General features: G+C 42.1%; 1 long non-coding RNA gene across 1 annotated transcript; it reads left to right on the top strand.

Annotated features, from left to right (window-relative positions):
• The first annotated feature begins 12,565 nt into the window (after window positions 1-12,565).
• On the top strand, window positions 12,566-19,568 carry LOC145541163 (uncharacterized). Its single transcript, XR_014078838.1, has 3 exons — window positions 12,566-12,702; window positions 15,062-17,423; window positions 18,368-19,568. It is a non-coding gene; the product is annotated as an uncharacterized LOC145541163 (long non-coding RNA).
• The last annotated feature ends 8,261 nt before the right edge of the window (window positions 19,569-27,829 follow it).

Below are 27,829 nucleotides of genomic sequence, written 5' to 3'. Positions count from 1 at the left end.
AATTTATGGTCTTTTAAATTCATATCCACAAGTCTGTTCTCTATGTCTGTATCTCCATTGTGTGTGCTTAGTTGCTCAGTCATGTCCGACTGTTTGTGACCCCATGGACGTAACCCACCAGGCTCCTCTGTCCATGGGGATTCTCCAGGCAGGAATACCAGAGTGGGTTGCCATGCCCTTCTCCAGGGGATCTTCCCAACTCTGTGATAGAACCCAGGTCTCCCACACTGCAGGCGGCTCCTTTACCATCTGAGCCACCGGGGAAGCATCTTCATTGCTGCCCTGCAAATAGGCTCATCAGTACAACCCTTCTAGATTCCATATATATGTGTTAATATGATATTTGCTTCTCTCTTTCTTACTGCACTCTGGATAATAGGCTCTAGAGTCATCCACCTCATCAGAACTGGTTCAAATGTGTTCCTTTTTACAGCTGAGTAATATTCCATTCGATGTATGCACCACAGCTTCTTTATCCATTCATTTGCCAATGGTGGGATGAATTGGGAGAGTAGCATTTAAACATATACTTTACCATACGTAAAATGGATAACCAGTGGGAATTTGTTGTATGATGCAGGGAGCTCAAATCCGATGCTCTGTGACAACCTAGAGGGATGGGATGGACTGAGACGGGGGAAGGAGGTTTAAGAGAGAGGGGACGTGTGTATTCCTGTGGCTGATTCATGTTGTTGTGTGGCAGAAGCCGACACAATATTGTAAAGCAATTATCCACCAGTTAACAAAATAAATTCAGATCCAATTTTTGTATTGATTGTGGTTTGAAAAACAGGGGGGAAAGGTATATTAATTGCTCTTTTAAATGTTTTGTTTTTTGTTGAATAGTTATGAAGCAATACACCCATCCACTCATTTGCCCAGTTTAATAAGTAGAATGATAGCAAGTTCATTTAGCCCTCTATGTGCCCCCAGCTGATCCCAGGCTCTCTATACACGTGGCATCCCAGAGGAGGTAGTCTTTAACAGCTTGCTGGGGGTTTTCTCTATTAACTTTTTGTCTTGAAATATAATTCATATAACATAGACTTCATTCTTATAAGTAAGTGTACAGATCAGCAGTTTTAGTGTATTCACAAAGTTGTGTAGCCATCACCGCTCTTATTGCAGAACATTTCTATCACTCAAAAAGCAACCCTATACCCACTGGTAATCACCTCCCCAGCCCTTGGCAACCACTGATCTACTTTCTATCTTTACAGATTTGCATGTTTCAGACATTTCATATAGATGGAATCATGCAATACATGGCTCTCTGTGTCAGCCTCTTTCCCTTAGCATGGCATTTTCAAGATTCCTCCATGTCATGTGAGTCAGTACTTCACTTCATTCTTTTTTATAGCTGAATATTACTTCATCGTAGGGATATATCACATTTTGTTTTTACAGTTATCAGTTGATGGACCTTTGGATTGTTTCCACAGTTTCAGTTATGCTGGATAGATACACCTAGAGGTGGAATTGCTGGGTCTCATGGAAAGTCTGTTTAACTTATTGAGGAACTGCCAAAGTGTTTTCCACAGTTGACGCACTGTTTTACATTCCCACCAGTTGTGTATGAGTGTTCTAGATTCTCTGAATCCTAGCTGACACTCGTTACTTTCTTTTTTAAAACATAATTTTTAGAAATATTTATTTATTTGGCTGTGTAGGGTCTTGCTTGCTGCGCGTGGGCTCTTTTGCTGGGGCTCAGGAACTTTAGTTGTGGTGCTCCGGCTCAGTAGTTGCACCTCAGTAGTGGCTTAGCTGCTCCATGGAAGTGGGATCTTATTTCCTCAAACAGTGATGGAACCCGTGTCCCCTGCATTGCAAGGCGAATTCTTAACCACTGGACCACGAGGGAAGGTCCTACTTTCTGTCTTCTTTATTCTAGTCATCCTTAGTGGGTGTGCAGTCAGAGCTCAGCGTGGTTTTGATTTGCATTTCCTTAATGACGAGTAATACTGGACATCTTTTCATGGACCTATGGGCTATTTGCATACCTTTGGTGAAATTTCTATTCAGGTTACGTTGTCCTTTTATTGTTAGGTTCTAAGAGTTCTTTCTGTATTCTGGATGTTAGACCCTTATCAGGTAACATGATTTGCGAAATTATTCTCACATTCTGTGGGTTGCTTTTTCACTTTCTTGATAATGTCCTTTGAAGTGCAATAGTTTTAAATTTTTATTAAGTTCAAGGTATCTACTTTTTCTTTGATTTCTTGTGCTTTTGGTGTAATATTTAAGAAATCATTCCCTAATCCAATGTCACAAAGATTTATACTTATGTTTTCTTCTAAGAGTTTTATCATTTAAGCTCTTATATTCAGGTCTTTGGTCCATTTTGAGTAGATTTTTGAATATGAAGTGAAGTGAAAGTGTTAGTCACTCAGTCGTGTCCAACTCTTTGCAATTCCATGGACATAGCCCACCAGGCTCCTCTGTCCATGGAATTCTCCAGGCAAGAGTACTGGAGAGGGTAGTCATTCCCTTCTCCAGGGGGGCTTCCCGACTCATGGGTCAAACCCAAGTCTCCTGCATTGCGTGCAGATTCTTTACCATGTGAGCCAGATTTTTGAATGTGATATAGAGTAATGATCTAAATTCATTCTTTTGCATGTGGATACCCATTTTGTCCCAGCATCATTTTTTAAAAGCCTACAGTAGCACCAGTATTCCCAGGAGATCTCCCATCCCAGGCCTGATCCTGCTTCACTTCCAAGATCAGATGAGATTGGGTGCATTCAGGGTGATATAGCCATAGACTCAGCATCATTTTTGAAAAGACTATTTTCCCCTTATATTGCAGAACTCAATCTTTTTTACTCAACATTTTGATCCTGGGATTGAAACACATGACCCTGATTCGTTCATTTTTATGGCTATGTGCTGCTGCTGCTGCTGCTGCTGCTGTTTAGTCGCTAAATTGTGTCTGACTCTGTGACCCCATGGACTGTAGCCTGCCAGGCTCCTCCGCACATGGGATTCTCCAGGCAAGAATACTGGAGTGGTTTGCCATTTCCATCTCCAAGGGATCTTCCTGACCAAGGATCAAACCCATGTCCCCTGCACTGGCAGGTGGGTTCTTTACCACTGAGTCACCTGGGAAGCTAAGCCCTTATGGGCTGTATACTGTATAGTATAAGGATACTGTATAGTATCCTTCATATGAATCTGCCATAATGTATTTAATTCATTCTTCAATCCATGCACAGTGGGTTGTTTCCAGAGTTTTGCTTTTCTGAACACTGTGGCTGGGAACATACTTGAGCATGTGTTTTACTTCCCACGTGTGAGAGTCTTTCTGGGGAATATGCCTAGGGGTGTAGAGTTATGCACATGTTTCCCCAAAGTAATTGTAATATTTATGTTCCTACGAGCAATGTAGAAGAGTTTACATTTGGGAAAATTCAGTTTTTAAATATTCTATTTGTTTAGTGTCTCTTTGAAAAGTCATTACCTAAAGGAAAGAAGTAGTAAAATTTGCAAGTGGAATTTGCCTCTTAGGCTTCTGATATTTTATTAGCAAGAATTGTTCTAAACAAGCAAAAGGCCAATAGCTGGAGAACTGGATATCTAATTAGTATCTCTATAAATTTGTAAATATTAGTGTGAGGCTTAAACAGATCTTTAGCTGGTTGAGAAGATGAAGCTTTTGCTAGTAGTAAATAAGGGTGTGTGTTTGTTCATTAAAGCAACATCACACCAACATATTATTACTCTCTTCCATAGGATCTGGAGCTACTATAGTGTAGCAGTTGGCAGAATAAGGGCACCAAGGGTAGAGAAGGGAGGCTTCCCTTTCTTGGAGCCCACATATTAGTGCAGAATAGCTATGCTAAGACCAAATTATGTCCATGGTGATGAGAAACCTACCCTATCTCATCCTATAGCATGCAAAAGAGTTGACTGACAAAGTTGAGTAGCTGGTACCTAGAACCTTGAAGAAGATGAAAGTGTTCTCTGCTTGTGATTACAGGGAGTTACACCTGGAAAACACAACAGGTTCTATACTGGACCACCAGTGTGGTCCAGGTAGACGGGTGTCAACAGGGATGGCCGTGTAGAAGGTGAAGAAAGGTCTTTGGAAGGCAGACAGATGGGGGAGATGCAGGCAGCTTACCTGGCAGCATCAGAGAAACATGTGGGAAAGTGCTCCAAGTTAGAGTGGGACTCAGGGACAGGATGTCAGTTACAAAGCAGGAGTGAGGGAAGAGGAGATTGGTAAGATGCCCCAACCCTGGGGGCACTCGAGTAGCTCATCAGACCTTGTATTCCAGAAACTAAAACTCTAATACAGGGAGGTAACTTGATCTCAGGAATAAGTTGATGTTATGCCTAGTGTTATAGACTGAATGATTATGTCCCTCCCAAATTCATATGTTGAAACCTAATCCCCAATGTGATGGTATTTAGAAATGGGGTTTTTGAGAGGTGATTAGGTTGTGAGGGTTGATTTGTGTCATGAATAGGATTAGCATGCTTATAAAAGAGACCCCCAGAGACTTCCCTGGTGATCCAGTGGCTCAGACTCCAAGCTCTCAATGCAGGGGGCCTGGGTTCAATCCCTGTTCAGGGCACTAGATCCCACATGCTACAACTAAGACCTGGCACAGCCAAATAAATAAACCCAGACCACCCTGAAGGTTGTCCCACTAATTTGAATAATAAGTCCAAACTCCCTAGCACATATCCTTGTCAGATGGACTCTCAACTCAACTTTACAGTTGTCCCTATTGTCTTCTGCATTCAGACATTCATTGCCTGCCACCCCAGGCTGTGTATATAGACTGCCCCAGCCCTTGTCAGTTGCCATGCAGTTGAGAGCAGAGGTCTGCAAACTACATTCTGTGGGTCAGTTTTTTTTATCAACAAAGTTTTATGGGAACACAGTCGCATTGCTTCTCTAGCACACTGTCTATAGCCGCTTTCTTGCTACAATGGCAGAGTATAATAGTCATGACAGCATCTGCACGGTCAAATATTTGCTATCTTGTTCTTTTAAGTTTACCACTCCCTGGCCTAGAGTTAGAGACACAAACCACAGAAAAGAAACACAAATGGCTAGGAATAATGATGGGTCACAAGTAATGCTGTGCAATAGAGAACCATGGGCAGAGGGGAACCTCTTTCTGTAGGGTGCTCCCCTTGCATCTTAACGTACAGCTGAACTGAAATTCTCATTGTTTTCTAGCTCTCCTCTATGTGTTTCTGACTCCCTGTCTTTGCCCGGCCTCCCCATCTATTATGCTCTTCTGTTGCTACCCATTGCTATCAAAATTTTACTTTCCTCTCAGGGGTCAGATGGGATGCCACATTCTCAGAGAAGGTTTCCTGTCTCCTCAGCCATAATTCATTTCTCTCCTGCCTTTCTTTTTCTTTTTTTCTTTTGGCTGCTGGGAACGTGGGAATCTTAATTCCCCGACCAGGATTGCACCTGCAGGCCTTGTATTGGAAGCGCGGAGTCTTAACCACTGGACCACCAGGGGATTTCCATCTCTTGCTTTTCTTTAGCTCAGAAACCTCTCTGGGTGTCACTTTCATTAGATATGAAGTTTCTTAATACCAAGACTCACATCTCATTCTTCTCCAAATCCCTGCGATCAACACACCCTCTTTTACAGTGAGTTTAAGCCTTTTTGCATGACATTTAAAGTCCTCCAGGGCAGACTTCTCCTGGCCTCATCTTCTGCCCCGTCCTATCCTTTGACCAAATCAAACTAATTATGGTCCCCCAATGTACTATGTAGCTAACTTTTAATATCTCTTCTTTTTATTGCCTTGGCTCTCTTGAAAAATCAGAGCTAATGAAATGTTGGCTATTACAGTTCTATGAACATGGTTATGTAATGGCCTCACAAGGCCCTTAATAAATGAAATCTAAAATGTTATATCTTTTCGAACCCAGAAACTCATTCGAACTTTATTCTCTTTGAAGATTTATAACATATTTTGAAGATCATGTTGTCCTCTTCTTTCTTCTGAATGATTTGCCAGGAACTTTGGTTGAAAATGATAAAGTCCCAACTTAGATAGGATAAATACGCAATAGTCACGTCTTTTGGAAGGAAAACACTGACTTTTAAAAATCACTCTTGCCTGAAAAACAAGCCTGAATGTTTTTTATGCTTATGTGTAAAAATGTACTGCCATTCTTTGCTCTCATTTGTGTGTTGAAGAATGATTGCAAAATTGAAGGCACACCAATATCAGTGTCATGTATGTTTAATATGTAAAATAGCATGACAGTGACTAGACTCTTAGGAATACAGGTACTAACTCTAAAAAAACTCATTTAGCTTTCCAAATAATGCTTTGTCCTTTTCTGTGTGTAAATGTGCACCCCTTTTCATTGTTCATGTGTATGCTATTTTATTTACAGTGAAATTTTGTATAATTTCAGCCACTGTCAGATTAAGAACCTATGGTTGCAGCTATAGATAACTTAAACCTAGGGAAAATAAAACAGTCATGGGAGCTGGGTGAGATATAGTATATTTCTGCTTAGATTCTTCAGCCCCCTTCCTCTCGGTACAGGGATGCTGATATACCTGGATGCTGCTGCTGCTGCTGCTGCTAAGTCGCTTCAGTCATGTCCGACTCCGTGCTACCCTATAGACGGCAGCCCACCAGGCTCTGCCGTCCCTGGGATTCTCCAGGCAAGAACACTGGAGTGGGTTGCCATTTCCTTCTCCATACCTGGATGGGGTCCTACCATATTTGAAAAAGGCTTAGATAGTGAAGAATCTGCCTGCAATGCAGGAGACCTGGGTTTGATTCCTGAATCGGGAAAATCCCCAGGAGAGGAATGGCTACCCACTCCAGCATTCTTGCCTGGAGAATTCCATGGACAGAGGAGCCTTGTGGGCTACAGTCCAGGGGGTTGCAAAGAGTCAGACATGACTGAGCGACTGACATGAGCATGAATATGTGAAAAGTTCAGTTTTTGCTGCACCACACTCTTTTTAAAAATTTTAATTATTTATGGTTGTGCTGGGTCTTCATTGCTGCGTGAGCTTTCTCTAGTTGCAGTGAGTGGGGGCTACTCTCCAGTTGCGGTGCGCAGGCGTCTCACTGAGGTGGCTTCTCTTGTTGCAGAGCATGAGCTCTGGGTCACTCAGGCTTCAGTAGTTGTGGCACACGGGCTCAGGAGTTTCAGCTGACTGGCTCTAAAGCACTGGCTTAGTAGTCGTGGTCACAGGCTTAGTTGCTCTGCAGCATGTGAGATCTTCCTGGACCAGGGATTGAACCTGTGTCCCCTGCATTGCAGGGTGGATTCTTAACCACTGGACCATGAGGGAAACCCATTTGTACACTTTCAAAATATCTTCTCATCAACTGTCCTGCTGAGAGCATACTTTTGTATTCAGTACTGTGAAAAGTTCTTTCTGGTTTCCTGCAGACATGGAGGTTCCAACAGCTTAGTCAATGGAGGTTCCAACAGCTTAGTCAATGGAAAGAGGCAACATATTAGGGTATTCTTCCCTTGGGAAGTGCGTGTGATAAATCTCACCAAGAGATGATTTGAATCTTAAGGCTACCAAGCACATAACCTCATTATCAGGAGATGATTAGGTAGTAGATTAAGATCTGCTTATTACCTTGTAGACTGTTATAAAGCCCTCGATACCTATTTTGCAACCTCATGGACTGTAGCCCATCAGGCCCCTCTGTCCATGGAATTATCCAGGCAAGAATACTGGAGTGGATGGCCCTTGCCTTCTCCAGGGAATCTTCCCAACCCAGGGATTGAACCCAGGTCTCCAGCATTGCAGGCGGATTCTTTACTGTCTGAACCACCGAGGGAAGCCCATACCTATTTTTATTAGAGACTAAATTTCTAACTTGTTCAATTGGTTTTTTTTATGGCAGCGCTGGTCTGCCGTTCCTAGGAGAAGACAATTTTACATTTAAATGGAATATTCTAACTTTGCCTAGTAAGTAATGACCTAGAAATTACAGTGCAGGGAAATGGGATTTCAGTGTTTCATGAAAAAAAGTTCCTATCACAAGAGCATCACATTTTTCATTCTTTGGCTAGGTAGGCAGATTTCTGCATGTTCCGTGAAACAATCTTGCTGGAGGAGGAAGAAGCAAAAATGAAAGACATTAGCAACAGGGGATGGCAGTCATTTTAGGGACTCTGCTTAATATAAGTATGATGAAAATGAATGCCTTTGACCAGAGAAAACAGGCATGACTGATGCCCTGGGTTGCGTTCGGAGATCTATCAGCCTGTGAGAACTTCATGCTACTTGGGTCTAGCTTGGCATTACTGAGTAAACCATTCTTTTTATGCCGGGGGATCAGCAGAGGACAGCACCTTCTTTGCCAAGGTTAACACTAGATTGATAAGTCAGTAAATTTAAGCAGAGACTTTACTGTGGCTTGTAACCACGAGTAAAACCTTGCTTTGAGGAAGAAGGAGAAAAGGAGAGGAAAAAGGTGGAAGCAAGAAAGTCATCAGGGTCTTCCCGGGTGGCTTAGCCTCCATGCTCCCAATACAGGGCTCCTGGGTTCGATCCCTGGTCAGGGAAGTAAACCCCACATGCCGTAACTGAGAGCTTGTGTGCACAGCTGAAGATTCCACATGCCACAACTAAGATCTGGTGTAGCCAAATAAACAAATAAAAATAAATAAATATTTTTTAAAAAGAAAGATGGCAACAGGAGGTGGGAAAAGACAGGCAGCAGGTGCAGAGGGTGAGGGAGAAGAAAGCTACATATGGTAGAGAAGTAGACGCTTCTCCGACTTGGTCAGTCAGCTCTGCTTCATTGGCACAGATTCTAGAAGTTTCCTAATTCTTGGGTAGAGTGTAGATAGGGTGTATTTCCTAGGAAATACAGATTTATATACAGCAAACATCATCTCAAGTTGCCGTGCCAGACTCGTGGATCCTTCTCTGCGTCCTTGTCTCAAGTTATGTGGATTCAGTACATGCTTTAGAGCTAAGAGCGAAGCCAGTCTTTCATCCTTATTTGGGATACTTTCTAGTTTTGGCTTTAAATTTGGAATCAGGAGAATTCTGAGAAAGGGAAGATCCTCTTTTTTCCTGCATTACAGAGTCAATGGACTCATTAAAAAAAAAAATTCCTTTTATACCAGAATGATCCACCTCTGGCTGTACATAAAGCACAAAGTTATCGGAGACCTTTTTTCCCTTTGTGCTCTGAGTGCTTGACATCAGTCTTCCTTTGATCCCCAAGGGGGTAGCAGGAAAGCAATGCTTTTCACATTGGAGCTATAAAAAGGCACTCCATGGAAAGGAATATATTTTATTGATCAGTGATCAGTGAGTCTTTTCTAATGGCATTCTTTGTATTAAATGCGATTTGAAAACCTTCAAAGGAAGATTCTCAGGAATTATTAAGTCACGGCCTGTTGGCATGCCTCTGAATGCAGCCAGAAGCAATGGAGCAAAAAAATCTCAATGTGTAGCCAGATTTCTAAATTCTTGGAGACCCATGACATGAATCCATTCAATTTTCTACTTGTATTTTTATTCCCATTGCATTTCCTGACATTTAATATATTTTCTCCCCAGAGAAGCACTTAGTGCCTTAATAGTCAGACATATTTTCCAATATTTCTTCTAATCAGATCAGTAGTCCTCGGGGCTTCCCTGTTACTCCAGTGGTTAAGACTCTGCTTCCAGTGCAGGGGGTATGGGTTCAATCCCTGGTGGGGGAACTAGGATCACACATCCATGCAGGGAAAAAATCAATAATCTTTCACTTATATAGTCTGTATGTAGTTGAAGGAAGATCAGAAATGCCTCATGTGGGTGCCCATTCTTATCCCAATGATTAGAATTTTATCATCCATGAATAATGCATTATCCATGATGTTAACTAGAACATACTCAGCTCCAGTCTCTTTGGCCAGGGCTCTTTTAGGGTCTTTCTGGGTACAAAGGGGAAGACGGCACTTTGGGAGACCTCTGCACACCCCTCTTTGGCTTCTTCCCTTCCAGGCAGGCTGAGCGTGAGCTTTCTTCTTTATGGCGCTTGTGAAAACTTGGCAGGTGGCAAAAGAACTGTTACTTTTTCACCCTGTGTTGGATACGTTCACACATACAGCCTGTATATAAGATCGAAAGCCTTTTTATCTTGGTGCCAAAGACTTGGGAAAAGAGGATGGTAGCTTTCAAAATCCATTTATGTTATTCCTAACCTCTTTGTGTAGTGTGATATTAGAGGAAAAACCAGCTCTAACAGATTACACCTTATCCAGGTTATGGTGGTTCTTAAATCGCCTTATGTGAAGTCCCACTCTTTTTGTGACCTTAGAGTAGTTATCTTACACTTCCTGTGCCTTAGTTTCCCTACTGCCTTGAAATGTGGCAAAGTTACACTGTCCATTGATCAAGTCAGTATTTATCAAGGTCTGGAAATACAGAGGTGAGTGAGCCAGTAAATCCTTCCTTGATGGGAATCATAGTCTAGTAGGGCCAAGGCAATTAGAGACCTTCCAGAGATAATATCGAGTGGCGAATTCCACATATATCGATGATACATGAGGCCAACAGGAAATGACCTCAAATTGAAGTTAAGATTCACAGTATGAGAGATGAGCTTAATATCTGTGAATGCTTGGAACCCAGAAAGGTGAGCTGGTGTAACTTGCAGGAAGTATGACTCACTTGTGAATGTAATGAAGAAGGCTTAAAGCAAATCATCTGAAGAAAGGCTGTACCAATATATGCTTCGAAAGACTTAAAGGAGAGGCAGAGAAGAAAACAAAACAGCATGTCCCCTGGCCTGTCCTGGGAAGAGAGGAGCTCATACACCTTTGACATTGTCTGACTACCATTACATAGAGTTGGGAGGAGAAAACAAAACAAAATCAGGGGATTTCTCTGGAGGTTCATTGGTTAAGCATCCACACTTCCAGTAGAGAGAGTGAGGGTTCTATCCCTGGTCGGGGAACTAAGAGCCTGCACTCCATGTGGTGAGGCCAAAACAAACAAACAAACAAAACAAAAAATAAGGCTTCAGAGATAGACTGAGTTTAAATCCCAATTCTGCCACTTCTTACTAGGTGCTTGACCTTGGACAAGTCACTTCAACCCTCTGAGCTTCAGTGTGTCATCTTTAAAAGTGGGCACAGGAACTTTACTTGATACTCTTTAATGACTTATATGAGAAAATAATCTTAAAAAGAGTAGATATATGTATAACTGATTCACTTCACTGTACACTTGAAACTAACACAACATTGTAAATTGACTATACTTCAATAAAATTTTTTAAAAATTAAAAATAAATTTCAAAGAGGTGGGCTGAAGGAACTATATTCATTATCTTGTAATAATCTATAATGGAAAAAAATCTGAAAAAGAATATATATCTATAAAAGAATATATACATATACATGTGTATATATATATATATATATATATATAATGGAATCACTTTTCTGTGCACCTGTAATTAACACCTGAACATTGTAAATCAACTCTGCTTCCATAATAAACACAAATAAATAAATATAAATTAAAAAGTGGACTGAGAAAGAGTGGTCGTGTGGACATGCCTTCTGTGTCCTGAGCACTTAGTAAATGTAAGTTCTGCTCTAAGGAATGAAGCTCTGATTTGAACTCAGCAGCGCTGTCTTAATTCTGTTGCTCCCAAGACTTCAGCATCCTTGCCTTTTTTTTTAAATGAGAAAGAATACAAAGAAGAGCTGCATTTTAATTGTTTCACTGCTCAACTGCTAACTGTTTTGATAGATTGAACAAAGTCCATTGATTCCTCATGGAGGAGTGCCTGCTGGAGAGTGTGAGTCAGTGTCTGCGTTATTAACTTGTTCAGAAGCTTTTTGTGGCAGATTGATTTAAAAGCTCCCAACAACATGGGAGGATTTTATTTAATAGAAATATTGTCAGGACGGCATTGAGATTTTGAGTTTGGCTTTCAAATCAAGCAATACAAGTTGAATAAAGGTCTTTCTTCTGGCAGATTGAAGAATCATGATGGGTTGTGGAAATACTCTGCATCATCTTGTAGGGCTTTGCCTGGGGGAGGTAATATTCCCCTGGAGCACCCTGACGCCAATCAGCGGGCATGGCTTTCTTTTGTAAAGGTGAGCATATGGATTTGATATAGAGAGCTGGTGAAATATGGTCACTAGTACTTTCAACCTATAGGGTTATGTGGTTTACCTGCATTGAACAAAATGAGTGTGTCCGACTGTGTCTCTGTGGGTTTCCATCCTGTGGTTCTGGGATTAAGGACAAATAAAAGAAAGTTGTTAAAGAAAAGAAGAATGTTTCCATAGCGCCTTCAAAAGCAGGCTCCAGATTGGTATCCTCCAGCCTGGAAGGAAGATATTGTCTCCTTCCGGAGGAGTCTCACATGCAGAGAGTCGCAATATTCTTTCTTGAGTGTCTTGGTCCTTATTTGGACTCTGGGCTGAAACATCCGGATCAGTTTCACAGAAGAGGTTTTGAGTAGGTTCCTTGCAACCCTGAAAGTCACACTTCTCTGAAATTGGTTTTAACACCAATCCAAACCCCACTGGTGTTCCTGTTACGTTTTACAGCTATTCATATGCCCTTTAGTAAATGACCTCTGGAGAGAAAGAGGGATCACTAGTTCACTGTGCAGGAGGATCAGGCCCTCACAACTGGCCACAGCTTGTTCAAAACCTGCATTGCTTCACCAGAGTTTCTGACATTAGGCAAACTTCTTCTTAAAGGGCCAGTGAACACCCTTTTTTTTTTGGCTTTGCAGGCCACAAGGTCTCTGGCATAGTCCTTCAATGCTGCTGTCATAGCTCAAAAGTAGCCATAAACAGTAGGTGAGAGGGATGAGTGTGACTGTGTTTTAATAAAACTTTATTTACCAAATAGGCCATTGGCCTGCCACCCCTGGTTCGCTGACATCTGCGTAGATCATCATAAACTTCCTGTAACCTTGTGAGTGTGAAAATTACACTTTGGAGTAAAAAACTCATTTGAATATAAATTTGTGTTTAGAGTTTCCATATTGATGTATCACAATGTTTTCTTACAACTTACTTAGTTTTTATTTAAACATTCCACGTTTATTGCCTCAAAATTGGATTCCTCATTTTCATTGCTTGGTAAGGACACTCATGTTTGATAGGAAACAAATTAATTGATAATGTTGGAATTCCTATTCATAATGAAGTTCGCTTTTACTTGCCAGTGACATTTTCAGCACCCTGTTCCGAGTGTCTCTTCTTTGTAGCAAATGCAAGCATGGGGTCTACTCTGGAGGTGCCATACTGGGCCACTCTCCTAGTCTTGATTCCTGCCGGGAGAAATTCTTCTGGTCATAGTTCACATTAATACATAGGCTTTGTGGCACTGTGAGATCCTGGCTACATTACTGCTTTCCCACAATTTACAGTCTCTCACTATTAAAACCTTCGATTTCTCTCACAAGAGCGTGTGAGCCAGGTTTGCCGGATTTTCAAAGTCATCCTCTATTGCACGTGAACACTGGCTGCACCCGGAGCTTGGCTGTGAACTGACTATTCTCACCACGACCTGTTAACACAAATTCCATCACTCCCAAGGCTAAAAATATGCCATATTTAACACTTGGAAGCAAAATTCCAAGCAAATATATAATCTGCTTTGATTGAATCCTCATTGAAAATGTTCATGGTGGAGTCAAGTGCTGACTTTTAAGGTGGAAGATTACCCCTGATAACTCAGTTAATAAAGAATCAGCCTGCAATGCGGGAGACCCCGGTTCGATTCCTGGGTCTGGAAGATCCACTGGAGAAGGGTTAGGCTACCCATTCCAGTATTCTTGGGCTTCCCTGGTGGCTCAGATGGATTCTTTACCATCTGAGCCACCAGGAATCCTCCTGCAACACGAGAGACCTGGGTTCGATCCCTGGGTTGGGAAGATCCCCTGGAGAAGGGAACAGCTACCCACTCCAGTATTCTGGCCTGGAGAGTCCATGGGGTTGCAAAGAGTCAGACACGACTGAGTGACTTTCACTTAAGGTGGAAGATTGCATTCCTTCTGTGAGCAGGTAGATAGAAATCAATTCCCCCTTATCAATTGATGTAATCACAGAGACTAATAGATGCCTCAGCCTCAGCATCCAAAATTGCACTAGTTCATCTTGTTTAAGAGTATTTCCCCTCTCCCCAGAATTCCTTGGTGCTCCAGTGGTTAGGTCTGGCTGCTTTCACTGCCATGGGCCCTGGTGTGATCCCTGGTTGGGAACTAAGATCCCACAAGCCACATGGTGCAGCCAAAATAAAAACAAAAATGTGTGTTCTCCCTCATTTGTGGCACAAAGCCACTGAGGATCAGGCTTATATTTAAATCATGGTGCAATGTTAGAGGACTTAGCAATATTTAGTGTTTGTGTGTCCAGCTAGTGTTTGTGTAATATAAAAACATGCTTAGGAGATAAAGCTATTAATAATAGTCATTTGTGAGTGATGGAATTATAGATGATTTTAAACTTTCTTCTTATACAGTTTTTCTGTTTTACAAATGTTCAATAAAGAATATGCATTACTCTGAGAAAAACAGCACAAAGGCTTTCAAAGTTTTTTTGACCGTGACCCCCAGTAAGAAGTAAAATTTACATCCTAACACAGTACAAACATGCATTTATATAGTATACAATTAAAGCAAGCATTTTATGAAGCGTTCATTAACCTTAATGCTACCTGTCCTTATCTCCTGGTGTTTTCAATTTTTTATTCAATTTTATTGACATAGAAAGAAAGAGTGCAGGTATTGACCAACTAAAATGACCTCATAAACCCCTGATGGGTAAATTGAAAAATACTGGCTATTGTGCAATAGTGCCAGTCTTTTATTTCATGGGTCAGTAAAATTTCGAAAGAAATTTTGGCACTTGATGCAAGATCAACTTTTTATGTTGCAGAGTAAGGCTATTTAAAAAACTTCTGCTATTCTTTTCATTAATTTTTCATGTTAAAATTTGTTTTTTATGATTGGGGGAAATTTTCATGTGAAATGTCCTTTATTTTATGGAAGTATGTTTGAACATGAAATGATTTCAGGATTTAAACAGTGAGTAAATTTAGCCTTATGAGAACAGACTACACTGGCTTTGTTTTTTTCCGTTTGGCATTGAACCTGTGCAAACTTGGTGACGCAAGAGCACTTGGGAATCATTGAGGAATTATTATCAGTGCAGCCAAAAGAGTTCCACTTTGGAACAAACACAGTTGCAGCTCTGCATCCCCACTACTTGGGAACAAATCACTTAACTTTTCTGATCTGAACCCCATTCTGCTCACCTGTAAAAGAAGTACCTTTCACACGTGTAAAGGTATGATTTATATAGAGTTTAAGACAGTTTCAGATGCAAGGGAGTTTATAAATGGTAACATCTCAGGAACCATTAACTCTTTCTGCTTCTCTGTACTATAAAAAAACTTGGAAGTTTTAAAGACATTTATTCATTAGATGTTTCTACTTTATGATGAGCTGCCCCTTTAACTATCATTAATATAAACAACACTTTTTTTTTTTTACGTTTCCTGTCTTGTCTCACCGTCAAGCTTTACCCTTCTTACTATATTTTTTCCCATCTTTTAACCTCCTGTCAACCTCTTGATACCCTTATTCATGATGGGAACATGGCTCGTCTGGCAGTTTTAGGGGACAGTTAGAAAATATTCCTTGACAGTACCATGAGCTTGCAGTTTTTGAGTTGTGGTTTTGGCTAGAGGGGACTTAGATGGTGAGCGGAATACTAAGAATAAGGGAAGGATGTGCTTAAAATAGATCTTGTGAGCCTTCTGTTTAATTACATGGTAATTTGTAAAACAGACTGGATTCTGTGGCCTTGAATACTAATGTAGATTTGTCCCTTACTAATCTTAAAAGCATATATCCCGAGAAATGCATAATTCACACATTTCCACACATTTTATGTCTTCAAAGGCTCCACGTGAATCAGTCTGAAACCTTTTCTTCATTTATCTTTTAAAGTGGGGACTTTTTTTGGACAATGGGCTGTATGTTTATTTCATCAGCAACACCTATATTTAAAATGTCCTCTGTTTGGCTTAGATATTTTCAGTTTCCGTTGGTACCAACCACACCCCCATATTTCCCCAATGGATTAACCCTCCAGGAAAGTTCTAGCTGTCTGAAACTCTCAGGAAACAAGCTGGGTGTGCCTGATAAGGAAGGTTTAACAAAATCATGTACATTTTTCTAGAATGTTTTCTATCATAATAGCTAACATTTTGCTGGGCTTGCTATGTTCTAGAAACTTTGTTAAAGGCTTGCGGAACATCTTATTGAATCCAAAGAAAAAAGTAAATATTTTTCTGCCTTGATTGCTTGAGAGATCTGTTGTAAAGATCAGCAGTTACAGTGTATCCTATGGATTTCAGTTCTGTGGTACTATTGTTCTCATTTAGCTTACCAGTATTTACTGAGTAGTTATTATGTGCCAGATACCCTTCTGGGCACTAGGGATGTGCAGCCACAAGTCACGGAATGCCTGGCACCACTAGAAACTTCCTGCCTTCTGCATGCGAGGACCCAGATATTAATGTTGTTGTTGTTCAGTTGCTAAGTCGTGTCCGACTTTTTGCGACCCTGTGGACTATAGCACGCCAGGCTCCTCTGTCTTCCACTATCTCCTGGAGTTTACTCTGATTCATGTCCATTGAATTGGTGATGCTATCTACCAACCATCTCATCCTCTGCTGCCCCCTTCTCCTTTTGCCTTCAATCTTTCCCAGCATCAGGGCCTTTTCCAATGAGTTGGCTCTTTGGATGATAATGTATAAACATACAAATATAATGTCAGGTAGAGACTCTAAAAAGGCAGGATAAAGGAGCAGGGAGTGGCAATGGGGAAAGTGATGGGGAAGGCCTTTGATGAGATGACATCTGAGCAGAGACCTGCATGAATCACGGGAAGAAGCCTCGCAGATATTTGGCAAAAGAGCCAGTTGCTTCTGCACTAAATGGTTCTCCCTCTCCTGCTTTTTATAGTCTTCCTGTCTCCTCCTTGCTTGAGCCAGACCAACGGAAGCCAGATCTAGAGAGGAGACAGAACGAAAAGTGTGCAGTAGGGAAGGCAAAGGACTTAGCTGCAGCTGCGGAAGCAGGTCTGGACACGTGGGTGACACCACATGGGAGAGTGTGGTGGCTGCTATGATCCACACCAAGCTTGCAGACAGATGCATCACCAGAGGGCCAGCCAGCCCTGGGCAGTGGAACCACCTAGCTATGGGAGAAGATGCACCCAAAGAGGAGTCTGACGGCCAGCAGAGTACAGCACAGGCTGGGTGTGGGTATTGTCAGCATGGGGCAGAGGGGCCGAGACCACAGGTAGCACTGCTACTGGGGCTCAGAACAGAACCTGGTTCTCCGAGGAGATGGAACAGACCAAGGCAGAGGGCAGACTGTATTGGGCTTTGGGGGCCTGGCCAGGAGTTTGGGATGTTGCCTTTTTACTGCGGGAGCCACTGAGAGTTAAAAACAGGGGAGTGACATGATTTGATTTCTGTCTCTGATGTGTGGAGGGCTTCCCTGGTGGCTCAGGGGTAAAGAATCTGCCTGCAATGCAGGAGACCCGGGTTCAATCCCTGGGTTGGGAAAATCCCCTGGAGAAGGGAATGGCTACCCACTCCAATATTCTTACTTGGAGAATTCCAGGGACCTAGGAGCCTGGGCTACAGTCCGTGGGGTTGCCAAGAGTCGGACACGACTAAACAACTAACAGTTTTCTGATGTGTGGAAAGTCAAGGCAAGAGGAGGAGTGGGGATAAAATGGAACCAGGGATCCTTGGGCTTCAGGGATGTTGAGGTTCAGGGATTCATGCTGATGGCCTTTCAGGGGAGGTGGGATACTCAGTTATCAGTTTAGTGATAGCCTTCTGTGGGGGTCCAATAGTCTCCTCAAGATTCATGCTTGTCCGGATCCTCAGAATGTGACCTTATTTGGAAATAGGGTTTTTGCAGATGTAGTCAGTTAAGAAGTTAAAAACCTTGAGATGAAATCATTCTGGATATAGGATGACAGGGATCCTTATAAGAAAAGAGGAGACAGACACAAAGATGGCCTTGTGAAAGTGGAGGCAGAGATTGAGGATATGCAGCCACAGGGATCTCCTGGGGCCACCGAAAGCTGGAAGAGGCAGGAAAGATTCTTCCCTACGGCCTTCAGGGGGAGTGTAGCCCTGCTGACATCTTGATTTTGGACTTCTACCTACAGAGCCAAGTGAAAGAAAGTGAAAGTGAAAGTCGCTCAGTTGTGTCTGACTTTTTTCGACCCTGTGGACTATACAGTCCCTGGAATTCTCTAGGCCAGAATACTGGAGTGGGAGCCTTTCTCTTCTCCAGGGGATCTTCCCAATCCAGGTCTCCCGCATTGCAGGTGGATTCTTTACCAGCTGAGCCACAAGGGAAGCAAGAGCTGTGAGAGAGTAACATTTCTGTTGCTTGAAGTGACATCGTTGGTAGTACTGTCTCATTGCTGCTACAGGAAACTAATGCTGTTCCTAAGGATCTTTGATCGCTTAGGAGGTTTCACTGGGGTAGAAAGTGGGAGTCTTACAGGCACATTGGCAGCTCTATAAACCTCCCTTAACGTCAAGGAGGGTGGTATTACCAAGAACTTGAATGAGCATTAGTAGCCCTGAGGAGGCAGGGCTGGTTGAATGAATGAATGAAAGAGTGAGTGAATGAATAGGTCTGTCTGTGAGCGAATAGGGCCTTGTCTGCCCTGAAGGTCATTAAATAGCCCCAGTCATGATAATTATAAGCAGCCATGGACAGTGTGTGGGCGCTCCTTTGCTGTGTGCCTTCTAAGCTCCTGCAGGTTGAAATACCAGATTAATTAATAATCTGTCTTAAAATATGGATGAGGAGGACTGAGTTCCTGAGTGAGAGCCTAAGTACCTCTCTAATGCATAGACTGTGTGGATTTTAGAATCTGGACCCTTAACATTGATTTTCTGAGCTGAGAGGTAATTTTCCCTTCCTCCCTTTTAAATGTTTATTAGCTGGGTCAAGTTGGGAGAACTGGAGAAGCAATCCAGAAGTATAATCCTCTACCCCAGCAACAAAAAGCAGTCCCGCAGATGGTTTATTGCTACTATTTGTTTTTGTTTTGTTTTGTTCAGAGGTTGCAAGTGCTGAAAAAGGAGAGGAAACTCCAGGACACAAACATCTGATTTTATTGTAATCCTGCCAGAGGCCTACCCGCTCTGCTTCTATAAATTTCCCTTGGCCTGTCCTGTAGAAAGTGTACATGGACATCGATCAAGCTTTTTTTTTTTTTTTCACTTAATTAAACTAATGGACTGGCCTCTCTTCCATAAAACACAGATCCAAGTAGTGATGCCCTGGCCAAGCATCCGCCTCTCCCAGAAAACCTGGCCCTTTGTCTTCATGATACAAATTCCTGGTCTTGTCTGAACATACAGCAGGTCCTGAATGAATGCTTCTTTAACTTAAACCAGGGCTGAAATGCAAAACTGGTTAGGCACGAATACCTGGACAGTGTCAGCTTCTATGTCAGTTTCTCTTCTGTGTAATTGATGAGCTTCCTAATGTTGATTTAAAAAAAAAAAAAAGCAAACCAAGCACTGTATTTAGTTAATTAAAAAAATACAGACTAGGATTCAAAACAGCTGTGTTTGCTGTTGGCGTGGCCTTTATCCTCCTCATACTTGTGTTATGTCACAACAATACCACATTGTAGAAACAAAAGTTTAGAAAGAATAAGGATGACTTTTCTCCCTCCAGTTACCAGTACAACCCTCAGCCTCAGCTCATAATATTTATTTAATTTTGTATCTGGTAATAGGGCTCAGAGACAATTCTGTGAGGCAGATGTGTGAAGAGCTGATCCTTATGGAAGCTAATTTCTTGTAGAAATAAATATACTCAGAGGCCTTGGACAGGCCATTATTCTAAGATCTTCCCTTTTGAGTACACTTGAATATGTTCATGGGTTGTGTAGAATTTTTTGCATCCTGTTATCCAATTTATCACTTTGGCCACATTTCTTGGTTGTAAGTTTCCCGGTCAGTGTCAGTGGTGAATAGAGAAAGAAGATAAAGGGAAGAAGTAAAATGAACAGGGATAAAACGAAGCAAACAACTAAGTAAAAAAAAGAACAAAACAACACAACACTGAAAACCTCTTTCACAGTAGGCAATACCTTTGAATGTAAAACTTATCAGGCAGGCTGGAGGAGAGGGATATGTCTGCTTAAAATGAGAGCTGTCAGTAGGCTGCATTCAGGTTATCACAGGTCACCCGTAGCCTGGAGGGCAGCCAAAGCTAGGATGAGGCTAGTGAGACATGCCCCTGGACCCCAAATTGATGGGGAAGCCCCCAAACTCAATAATCATGATGAATAATATTTTTAATCTGATATATTATAAAAACATCATTAATATAAAATATCCCATGCTGAATAAAATATCCAAATGTTGAGTGCAGGATCTGACCCTGCACTGGTGAACTCAAACTTATTCACCTCCCACTAACCGAAAGTAAGTTACTGAGAGCTCAAAAGGAAAAGTTTCTCCTTGCTCTAAGCCCGGCTTTGCTCTGGGTTTAAATTTTAGTTCCTTTATGACCAGCTCTGTGACCTCAGGCTCATGACTCAACCTCTCAGAGCTTCCTTTTGTAGAGAAAAGATAGCACTTTCCTTTGCAGGACTTTGGGATGGCTTAAAGTTACACCTGTGAGGCTACTGGGTGCATGGTAGATGGCCATTAAACCATGGCTTGAAATAATTCATAGTTATTCACAGGGAATTCAGTTCTTCAGGCAACCCAAGCAGGTCCTGCCTCTTAGACGAGTCTTTTACACATCTGGCAGGGTTAACACAGCTGTGCTTTCACTTTATAGGATGTCTCCGAGTATAGCCTGGTGCCTGCGCTTTGAACACTCATACATCCGTTCAACAGCTAAGGAACCAGTTTCCTGTTTAGTCATAGCTCTTTGCCTGGGCTGGGACATGGGCAGTAAGTTGATATCTCTGTACCTCCCTCTCAGAGCAAGTCAGCCTTCCAAAGCCATCCAGAAGTTAGATTTGATAGCAGCTCTTTTTCTGGCTGCTCTGGGCATGTGGGATTCCCCCACCAGGGATCAAAGCCACTCGCTCAGGTGTGGAAGTACAGAGTCTTAACCACTGGACCACCAGGAAAGTCTCATAGCAGCTTTCTATTTATTAAAACCTCCTCCATCATTGAGTCTCTCTTGAGCGCATTTCCACACCTAGTGATTTATCTGGATAACGTGTCCATGATCCTGAACGGCCTCTGATTTGCTCCACAGAGAAGAGGCCATATTCCATAACATAGGACTGAAGCTAATATGGGGCAAGTGGAAGTCACATGGGCAGGAAGGTTGGAGTGGGAATCTGGTTACTATCTGATACAGAAAACTGTAAAGCTCCCTCCCCCCATCCCTTCTCTCCTATTGTCCCAGCCAGGTGTAACCAACCCTTTTTTCAGCCTTTCTTCTAATCTGATCATAGCTGCAGAGACAATAAAGCAGAGCCCTCATTTCAATTACTCTCCTCCTTGGTCCTAAGGATACAAAATGAGATAGGAGAACGACAGGAGAGTGTCACTCAAAAAGCTTATTAGACTTTGGGGGTCTTAGTTATCATGAATGGGGATTCATCACTGCTCCCTGCTCTTCAGCGAGAGGCAGTTTGCGAAACAGTACCACACACTCCTGGCTTCAGTGGTGCGTGCTTTGGACTTAAGCTCTTCTTTGCCACTTAATTAGTTAATAGGAATTTATTGAGTTGGGCACAATATGATACAAAAAGCTAGGAGAATGGAATTTTTGCCCCTGAAGTGTCTATGATGTAGTTGGGGAGAATAAATTATACTCCAGCTGAGGCTTTAGGCTTATATTCCTACTGTGTTCGTGCATTCTCTCATTTCTGCCCTAGAAACGTTGCTTGAATCCGGCCTCTTCCTCTTTCACCCTCCGGGCGTTTGCTCTTGCTTCGGGGCTGTCCGTCCTCATTTACTGCCCAGGCTGTGGCAGAGCCCTGCCAAGCTCTTACAGGCACTTTCAGGCAAAGAAAACTGTGCACCCCATGTCCACTTACCAAAATATCCTCCCATACTGAGAACCGAGCAGGAAAAGTTAATAAAAGCTCCACAACAGTGACCAAAAAAAAAAAAAGAAACTATATATTAAGCCTCATGTTATCCAGTCTGTTCCAATATCACTGTCTACCTTTGTAAACCCACCCAGCATGGTGGAGGGTGGGGCTTGTGGAGGTGGGGTGGTGTTTTCCATTGCAAATAAGGCAGGGTGGTAAAACAAACAGCAACATTCTGTTTTTACCTACAATTTGGATTTTGTTTTCCCTCGTGGATTTTTTTTTTTTTGCTTTAATTTTGATTTCTGAAAAGGAAAATTGCATTAAAATAATATTCATCCGGATCGCTGAATTCTTCGGTGTCCCTGTAAATTTTGTACCTCACTTGATCACCCTAAGCCTGGCTCTGATCCGTTGCAAAACCCCATGCCAGCCTGTTAGGCACACAGCTGACAGTGACCTTCCTAATAGACCAACAACGATCATGTTACTTCCGCATTTGTTCCTGATTGTCTAAGAGGTGAAATCCGGCCCCACTGGCTTGGCTACAAGCCCCTTCTGGTCTGTATGCATGTTAGTCGCTCAGTCATGTCCAACTCTTTGCAACCTGGTGGACTGTAGCCCGCCAGGCTCCTCTGTCCATGGGATCCTCCAGGCAAGAATACTGGAGTGGGTTGCCATGCCCTCCTCCAGGGGATCTTCCCCACCCAGGGATCAAACCCAGGTCTCCTGCCTTGCAGGCAGATTCTTTACCATCTGAGTCACCTGGGAAGTCTTCACAGTCTGGGCCCACACTTACCGTGCCAGGGCATCTTCCGCATCTGACCCTGTTCCTTCCTCACCACTCCACTTCAGAACTGCATCTTGCTGCTGCTGCTGCTAAGTAGCTGCAGTCGTGTCCGACTCTGTGCGACCCCATAGACGGCAGCCCACCAGGCTCCCCTGTCCCTGGGATTTTCCAGGCAAGAACACTTGGTCCAGGCCGTATCTTCTGCCAGAGTTGTACTCCTGGCCCCAAACTCATTCACATTGGACGTCCCTGCTTAGCTCTTGAGTTCCACTTCCTGGCTGCACTGCCTTTTTGAGCTCCCCAAAGCAGGCTTACTTGCTCTGTTTTCCCATAGAAACCTGTTTGTTTCCACTCGATTTCTGTCCTGGCTGTTTCACTTACGTTTCCACTGTGATTTATCTGTTTACCTGTGTCCCCGGTTATACTGCCAGCTCTCCTTGAGGAGAGCAGCCGGGCTTTTCATGTCAAGTGAATAATGAATACAATTGGATACAGTGAAAGCAGTAACATAAGCAGTGACAGCAACTATGAAATAATCCATGAAAAACAATAGCACAGCCAAGAGGCTCTGCTCTTAACAGCCCTTAACGTCAGGCAATCCTGTGTTTCGAATGTCGGTTGTCATTAGCTAGCTTTGTGACACTAAATATTTTCAGATTTTTACTGTGGAAACTTTCAAACAGAAGCAAAAGTAGAGAGACCCCTCTGATGAACCCACATGGGCCCACCCCACAACTACAACAGTCAGCTTATAGCTAATCTAGTATCTTGTAATACCCCACCCTCCACTCCTATTCTTGGATTTTTTTAGAAGCAAATCCCAGATGACATATCATTCCACATAGAATCACTTCAATAAGAACATTAAACTTTTAATTGAATGCAAACTAAGTATCATCCATGTGCAAGGAAGCGCTGCCAGTGGGCTAGGGTCATGGGAAAGCCTTTTTAAAGCAAGCCTTGAAGGATGAAGATAGATTTTAGCAAACAAAGTTATTAAGTGGGAAGCTGTACATCTTGTGTGCGCAAGGTGTCAGCACATAGTTTTTGCTGAAACAGAGGTCAGGGCAAGGAGAGGCAACAAGAAGGAAAACCTAGGTGTGGAACAGATAGGGTACCAGGCCCTTGATGCTTTAGAGGTAGCCTTGTAGGTGAGGGGATGGACTGTGGGATCTTTTAGTTTTAGGTAACAGTGTGTTCTTTGGAGGTCTCTGCTCACAGTTGTGACACGGGGCTGAGGACAGTAGTAATATTGACTTAGTGCGCCTCAATTGTCTCTCAAAGCACTTTGTTTGTTAACTGATTTCTCCTTAAACAGCGAAAGAAATTGTCACAGAACATTTAAAGAATTGGTGCCTGTACCAACCACCAGGCTTTAGTGGAGAAGAAATGGGAACTCGGTTTTCCACGCTCAGCCCTATGCAAAGATGACCTGGCAACTGTGTATTTTATCCCACTGAGCTTAATCCTTATTATGAATAACAGAGCGAAGCTTTGTTATTCACGGGAGTGGATTTCTGCTGCTGGGAGAATTAGCTGCACTCTTATTCGCAAGGTGCCTTCTGATGCAATGAGTCCTTTTGAACTGTGCATAAATAGAGGCTATTGTTTAGGCATTTGGAGGTAAGGCTTCGATTGCCCCAGAATTTCCAATCAGACTTCAGGTATCTTTGTTTGACTGATTCTATTTTTTTTTTCTTTTCTCCCCGAGGCTACAAGTAGTAGTTTTCTCCATGTTGCTTTAGCGACTTGCCTTTTCATCACCTTCTAAAACTAGGGCACAACCAACCCTTTTTCTGGAGGCTTTTCAGCTTAGAGAAGGAGGAAATTCTTCTGAGTTCCAAAAAAAAATAGAATGGAGAAAAAATGAGCAAGCTTAAGCAGGATATCACACAGAATTGGAGTCTTTGGTAAAGAAATAAGTTCGTTTCCGATTAAGATTAAAAAAAAAACCTAGGAGAAATAGAAGCATAGAATCTCATAAAAAGATACTTCAGGATCTCTAAAGGAGACTTGATTATTTGCGTAAGTCTCCAAGTTTGCACACCCCAGTTGCCCAGCACAATAAGTCTTTCTGGGTCTTTGGAGCGGTGGATGTGAAACTCTGTCTTCAAAACCACAGAGAGAAGTCTCCTTTCTTTGAAGGTGTCAATTTTCTGAAATTTTCACCTGGGATCCGAAAACACATGGCTGTTTTGGGGTTTTTAGGTGTTTTTTTTTTTTCTTACGCGAACTTTTAAGATCTACTGTCTTAGCAACTTTCAAATGTATAATAGCATATCGTTACCCACAGTCTCCATGCCAGTATGTCACATCTCCAGGACTTAATTATCTCACCACAATGTTTTTCTGGAAAGGCTTATTGAAAATGATTTATGGGCTTAACCTGGGTATTTTCTTTTTATCACCTTGGTCTTTGTGTGTCCCTGACTATGTGCCTGTCTGTGGTTCTTCCACCCAGATTGAAGTCATTTTCTCATCCAGAACCAGATGCTTCCAGTATGGGGGGGAGCTACCTCAACATGCAGAAGAGGGTACCAGGCTTCTCCAGGACCCAGGAAGCTGCCCTTTGTAGGTGCTTCCTGCATTCTTTATTCACATCTTCATGTTACCTCTGTTTCTCCCTTCCACTGGATCTGTCTAGAGCCACAGGGTCAGTTCAGTTCAGTTCAGTCGCTCAGTCGTGTCCGACTCTTTGTGACCCCATGAATCACAGCACGCCAGGCCTCCCTGTCCATCACCCACTCCCTGAGTTTACCCAAACTCAAGTCCATCGAGTCAGTGACGCCATCCAGCCATCTCATCCTCTGTCGTCCCCTTCTCCTCCTGCCCCTAATCCTTCCCAGCATCAGGGTCTTTTCCAATGAGTCAACTCTTCGCATGAGGTGGCCAAAGTATTGGAGTTTCAGCTTCAACATCAGTCCTTCCAATGAACACCCAGGACTGATCTCCTTTAGAATGACCACGGGGTCATTCACCCCTTTTTTGTGACTGTGATTCTCATCCTTCTCAAGGGATAAGATCTTCTGGTAAAAAGTCCTGTCTCACCACCCAAAGACAAAAATTACCATTAGTCTGTGTTTACTGAACTGCAAAGGTGGATGCATCACCTCTTTTAAGCGCTTACCACTTTTATCTCTTCGCTCTTTCCCGCCTGTCACCTGTGCCTTGTCACCCACATGATTAAAACCATTTGGTTGTATTTCTTTGATTTGCACTGACTTCCTAAGGAATGTCCACATTGACATAGCAAAGCCCCTTCTCTTGCCTTTTCTCCGCCGCAATGTTTGATTTTGGAAAGACTTGGTGTTTGGAAGAAGTTAAAAGTGACCCCCAAAGACTTCCTTTGGACGATGCTGATACACAACTTTTGACACCTTAGATTGGGTAGTGTCGATTTAATTTGGAGTCTATCAGCTTCTTACATCTGATCATTGGTTTTGAAAGCTTGCTGAGGACCTGTGATTATTTGTTAAACCACCATTGGAATAAACACACTTTTCTTTAAAGGGAAAAGAACTTTTTAAAGAAAGTAATAACCATACCTTTATATTTTCTTGACAGATATCAAAGGAAAATATCTTCCTGCTTTTACCTTGACAAGACATCTAACATCTTTGGGAGGTTTTACCTGCATAAGAACTTCAGCATTATAATCTAGAAATCTCAAGCTCAACAAATTTCTCTGTCTGGGGGTGAGGAAAGGGGGATGATAAAATAGTTTTCTATACAGCTGGTTACCAAAATAGTCAAATATGAAAGCTAACTCATCTCCTTTTAAAAGGTTAGTCTTTTGATATATGAGTCACAATTGATGCTAAAAGGAAAGTGTTAGAAACATAAACTTTTTTTCTCTGCTAGTTCAGGTTTTGGATGTTTTAATTGCTTAAATGTTTATCTTTCTGGTAGTGAGGTTAGCGCTGGTAGCCAGTGATTACCAACAATTAAAATAACAAGTCAACCAAGACAACACTTGCAGGTCCAGAAAACTGAATTAAAACCACACTTCTTCTTTTGCTCTCACAGTTTAGAAGTAAACTTTGAATCAGTTTCATGAATCTTGTGGTATTTTTTCAGATTAATGACTTTGGACCTTTGGACACTGAGGTGTGTGAATGCTAAATGTGTTTTTTTCCCTTTGCTATCAATTAGATATTTAAGAACGCAACTTATGAGGAAATAGCCATCTAAAAATGGGCTAAAGGCCACAGTCCTGTATCCTTCTTTAGAATACTGCATAGGAGACTTAAAAATATTGTGGTTATATGTGTCATAAAATCTACATTTTAACTTATTTTAAGTGTATAGTTCAGTGGCATTAAGTACATTCATAATTCTGTGTAACCTTTGCCACTACTCATCTCCAGAACTTTTTTGTCAACCCAAACAGAAGCGCCGTACCCCTTAAACACTAACCCCCCCGTATCCCCTCACACCACCATTCTACTTTCCGTTTCTAGGAATTTGACTATTCTAGCTACTTGTATAAGTGGAATAATTTGTCTGGATTATTTCACCAAGTGTAATGCTTCCTAGTTTCATCCATGTGGTAGCATCTGTCAGAATTTCCTTCCTTTAGAAGGCTGGATAATATTTCATTGTATGTAGGTACCACATGCTGTATGTGTATCCACTCATCTGTGGCTTAATGCACAGGAAACTTTTAAAATATAATTTTTCCTTTCATCACACACATACACAAAAAGGTAACCACAAGAGGAAATATGTTAATGAGCTTGACTGTAGTAATCATTTCACTATGTATATGTATCCCAAATCATCACCTCATATACCCTAAGTTTGTGTGTGTGGGATCTGAGTTCCCTAACCAGGGATTGAACCTGGGTCCCTACAGTGGAAGTGCAGAGTCCTGTCCATTGGACTGCCAGGGGATTCCCAAGTATATACAGTTTTTATTTTAAAAAATAGGATAGTACAAAAATTATTTTTAATATGTGCCATTGGGC

The sequence above is a fragment of the Giraffa tippelskirchi genome, chromosome 3, assembly GCF_054371585.1.
Source record: "Giraffa tippelskirchi isolate mGirTip1 chromosome 3, T2T-mGirTip1v1.2.pri, whole genome shotgun sequence".
In the NCBI taxonomy this organism is placed as follows: Eukaryota; Metazoa; Chordata; class Mammalia; order Artiodactyla; family Giraffidae; genus Giraffa; species Giraffa tippelskirchi.
The sequence above is the reverse complement of the archived record's forward strand: the minus strand, read 5'-3'. Positions and strand labels throughout refer to the sequence as shown.